This window comes from Echinops telfairi, unplaced genomic scaffold (assembly GCF_000313985.2).
Source record: "Echinops telfairi isolate 266 unplaced genomic scaffold, ASM31398v2 ScPeMD7_24;HRSCAF=84, whole genome shotgun sequence".
NCBI lineage: Eukaryota > Metazoa > Chordata > Mammalia > Afrosoricida > Tenrecidae > Echinops > Echinops telfairi.
Genome location: NW_022103921.1, coordinates 7,165,367 through 7,170,472, shown reverse-complemented (window position 1 = coordinate 7,170,472; position 5,106 = coordinate 7,165,367). Strand labels below are relative to the sequence as shown.

The 5,106-nt window shown below is 42.9% G+C and overlaps 1 protein-coding gene across 1 annotated transcript in view; it reads right to left on the bottom strand.

Moving 5' to 3' along the window:
• The window catches only part of TWSG1 (twisted gastrulation BMP signaling modulator 1), a 50,491-nt gene that overhangs the window by 7,935 nt on the left and 37,450 nt on the right, over nucleotides 1-5,106 (bottom strand). The gene's annotated exons all lie outside the window — the stretch shown is intronic.

Genomic DNA, 5,106 nt, shown 5'->3' with positions numbered 1-5,106 from the left:
GGCATCCCCAGAGATGAGTACACAAGGCATCCCCAGAGATAATGAGTACACAAGGCATCCCCAGAGATAATGAGTACACGCGGCACTGGAGCTCCTTGAGTTAGGGAGCCAGACAGGGACGGGGGGTGGGGTGGGGGGGGTTTGTCCCTCCTATGCCTGCACAGGCCTCCTGCAGGAGGTTGGGAAGAAAAATCAGGTGACCATTAGCCACCCATAACAACCTTAACTGGGCATGCTCCAAATCAGGCCCAAGCCAGGTGGGTGTTCCAACTGGATGGACCAAACTAGGCCCAGGTGGGCTTGCTTCAGCCAATGGGGTCAACCAAAACCTTCAACCATGCCTCCCTAGCCAGAGGTTTGAAATACCCTGGCAGCGGGAGGGCCGGTCTCTTTGACACCCCCACCCCCCACCCGTGAGCAGGTCCGAGAGGATTCTTTCCTCTCTTTCTCTGCTCCTGCGCTAGCTCAGGCTGTGCCATGGTCCCTGGCCTCCGTCCACATGTGGGCACGCAGTCCCATGGGGGTGCCACTGTTCCGTTTTGAGCCCCAGTGTGGCTCATGCGCAGTTTGGCACACTTCCCTGAAATAGTGCGGATTCTTTTTTTTTTTTTTTTTAATCATTTTATTGGGGCTTGTGCAACTCTTATCACATCCATCCATTGTGTCAATCCATACATCCGTCCAACAAACATTTGTACATTTGTTGCCATAATCATTCTTAAAATATTTTCTTTCTACTTGAGCCCTTGGTATCAGCTCCTAATTGCATGGATTCTTTTGAGACTGTAAAACCTGAAACTCCTTTATAAAAACTCATCTGGATTACAAACCAATCTTCGGCGTGATTCTTTCCTTTCTTTTTTTAAAGAATTAAATCATTTTATTGGTGGCTTGTACAACTCTTAACACAATCCACACATACATACATACATACATCAAGCACTTTTGTACATTTGTTTCCCTCATCATTTTCAAAACATTTGCTTTCTACTTGAGCCCTTGGTATCAGCTTGTTTTTTTCCCCTCCCTCCCCGCTCCCCCTCCCCCATGAACCCTTGATAATTTATAAATTATTATTTTGTCATATCTTACATCATCCGACGTCTCCCTTCACCCACTTCCTCGCTGTGCGTCCCGAAGGGAGGAGGTTATATGTAGATCCTTGTAATCGGTTCCCCCTTTCTCCCTCACCTTCCCTCCACCCTCCTCAGTATCGCCACTCTCACCACTGGTCCTGAAGGGATCATCTGTCCTAGATTCTCTGTGTTTCCAGTTCCTATCTGTACCAGTGTACATCCTCCAGTCCAACCGGATTTGTAAGGTAGAACTGGGATCATGATGGTGGGGGCGGGTAGAAAGCATTCAAGAACTACAGGAAAATTGTATGTTTCATCATTGCTACACTGCACCCTGACTGGCTCATCTCCTCCCCGTGACCCTTTTGCAAGGGGATGCCCAATTGCCCACAGATGGGCCTTGGGTCCCCACTCTGCACTCCTCCTCACTTACAATGCTATGATTTTTTTTTGGTGAATTCTTTCTTAATCCAAGTCAAGAACTGAGGTATTACCCACTCGAGGAAACTAACAATGGAGAACTGGTCAATTCTAGGTTGTGGGAGAGGAAGTACAAAATGACCATGAAATACCTTTTTATCTCAAAAGCAAGGAAGTGCTCAGTGAGTGAAAGATGGTGTTAAAAATACACGAGGAAACCTACAGAGTTTCCATTAGCCAAATTGATAATTTGAGCATCATAGTAAATAAATTACCCACTGAAGAATAAAATAGCAATCAACGAGTCCTTATAAATAAATTAAGTAGAAGGGAAAGTTATAAGCTCCTTTGTGTGCTAATATATGTAGAAGATATTTTAAAAATCATCACTTGGCAACAACTATTATAGTGGTGCTTGAATCAGATTGGGGTGTGTGTCAATTGATGTTAAGGCTAGTGGATGATAAACAGGATATTAATGGGCTCTTGAAAAGCTTTCAACAAAATACTAATGAAACACACAGGAAAGATCAATTCAATATGACTGTAGTTGCAGGTTTTTGAAACCCCCTTCAAATAATATTTTTGAAAAAGCAGAGGAAACTTAAGAACCTGAGTTCTGGACCTCTCCTGAGGAACAGAAGCTGCTAACAATTACACCCTGGCATTTCAGAGAGCAGAATCATCATAAGACGACCCCAAGGTCATAAATTCTGGGTAGCTCTGGCAGGATACTTGCACAGCTGTTCTTCCCAGTGGAGGAGAGGGGAAAAGGCGAGATAACAGTCTCCACACCCACCCCTAATTAATATTACAGAGGGCACTAGCACTTCTCCCCTAATGCATTCTGTTTGGGAATCATGAGTGCAGAATCTGCTCTGAGGAGGGGCAAATATGATTGAACTCAGACAAGGAAAATTCACGGGCCATGGCTCTCTCGACCCCACACAGTAGGGTCGAGAGAGCCATGGCCCACTAAATACATTCCAGCAAGAAAGGGGAGATTCAAATCAGCTAGACCATTGCAATGGTTCTCAACCTGTGGGTCACAACCCCTTTGGGGGTCAAATGACCCTTTCACAGGGGTCACCTGATTCATAACAGAAGCAAACTTACAGTTATGAAGTAGCAACGAAATAGTATTATGGTTGGGGGTGGTCACCGCAACATGAGGAACTGTATTAAAGGGTCGCAGCATTAGGAAGGTTGAGAGCCACTGAGCTAGAGGCTGCTGACTCTCAATGCCTAGCTGGAACTCTGAAATTCTGGGTGGGGTGGGTGAGGGGGTGGGGAGTGAGCAGGAGGGTGGGCAGAAGGAGTCAGACCTAGGGGAGTACAAAATTAGGTGGGCCTGTGTCAGGGGAAAATCAGTACAAAAGAATGTGAACCTCATCTCTCTATGCATCACTGCTCTATCAGCTCAAAAGAGACCAGTGGCCAAGAACTGATACACAGAGTCCATGAATACAAGTTGTGTGAGCAAGTGAGCATTGTCTTGAATATTATCTTCTCTTCAAGTTTGTGTTGGTTGTATTGCTTATTGGTCTACACTTCAAGAAACTCAGGATCCGAACTTGAAACCCAGATCCTGACAGGGGCAGGATTTAATTGTTTCCTGCTGTCAGTCCCTGATTGAGATAGCCTGGTCGAATGACAAAGCCACCCTTGACTCTTCGGGATCTACAACATGTGCACTAGGATTGCTTCTCAGTCTGAGACCAAAAAAACTAAACAAACCCACCCTATGTCTCAGAGGTAGGAATCATTCTCTACATACATGCAAAAATAAGAGAAAATGGCTCAACTGATTGCAAAATATGCAGATGTGTACAGGAGAAAGCTTTAGATCTTTCTGTAAAGGAGTTTAGGACAATGATTTTCAGCTGCTTTAAATTAATGGAAGAAAAATTTGACAGAAACAGATAAAACAGAAGAGAAGATAAAATTCAAAAAGGAATACAGGACCAATCTGACAAAGTAAATGATAAACTAGTAATAATTCAACAACTCCAAATAGAAATTCAAAAGGCAAGCCCTAACATAATTAGAAATAGTTAATATTTTGAAAGACCAAAATGGAAGAATTAAAATAATGGAAACACAAATTGTAAGGTCAAAGACAAATCTGTCAAGACCAAATCCAAGAAAATCGAGCTATTAAAAAGGTGAAAAAGTTGAAGAAAACCTAAGGATTATATGGAACACAATCAAAAGGAACAACTTAAGTTTTGCTAAAGACCCAGAACAGAAAGAATAAGCTCTGATCCCCCCGCCCCATTGAAACCTTGTAGCCAAGAAGGCAACCGATCAATATATGCACATTCATTCTTGAAAGGAAAAAACGCTGCCAACCAAGAATCTTCTATTCAGTAAAACTATCCACCAAATATGAGTGAAATAAAATAATTTTCAGAGAAACAAGAAGTAGGGGAATTTAATTTTTGCAAGCCAGGCCAGATTTAGAGAGAAAAGTATATAAAAACCAACTGAAGGGAGTTCTTTGGGCACATAATCAACAATAAGAGACAGCAACATAAAACCATCACACAAGACATTATCACTCACTGGCATGGAGACTTGGAGAGACTCTATAGCACAGGGTAAAAGTGCTCCTGTGTGTTTCAGGCACTGGTAACTACTTATGAGAGTAGAAAGCCCCATCTTCCTCCTGAGGAGTGGCTGGTGGTTTCAAATTGCTGACCTTGTGGATCACAGTTCTACATATAACCACTAGGATTCCTGTTATACAAGATATTACTGTTGAGAAATCATCCAACTTAAGTGAAAAAAATGACATGAATCAAAATAGGGAAGCCACAGATCCAACATTTCCAAATGAATACAACAAAAAGTTAAAGGGAACAGAGAATATAATGAAGAGTATAATGGAGAATATATCAAGTCATTTATAAAGGACAGCAAGGTGTATTAAATGGGAAAGAACACAATAAAAAATACTTAAAAGACGGAGACAACACTGGAGACAGTATGGGAATTGCGCTGGATCTGATCTCACCACACCAAGGCAAAACACTAAGGACATGCAACAGAACAGCAAGGGGTACAGAACAATGAAGTCCCCAGGGAATACCAAAAATAGACTTTCGGGCCATGGCGTGACACCCCATCAGACTTGACCAGAAAACACTTCTAAAGGCCAACAAACAGTCCTTGAGCTAAATACAAGCTTTCCTTTGTTGTGTTTTGTTTTGTCATTGGCTTTTTGTTGTTGTTGTTTTGTTGCTCTGCCTTGTTTTTGTGCATATTATTATCTCCACAGGTCTGTCTAAATAAGATAGGCTGGATGAACAATCTGGAGGAGAAAACAACAGGATCAGCAGTTCCGGGGAGACATGGGAGAGGGGGTTGGGGGGAAAGGAAGTGGTGTTAACAAACCCATGGACAAGAGAACAACAAGTAATCCAAATCGGCGGTGAGGAGGATGTGGGAGGCCTGGTAGGGCGTGATCAAGGGTAATGTAACCGAGAGGATTTACTGTAACCCAAATGAAGGCTGAGCATGACAGTGGGACAAGAGGAAAGTAAAAGGAAATAGAGGAAAGAGCTAGGAGGCAAGGACATTTATAGAGGTCTAAGTAGAGGCATGTACA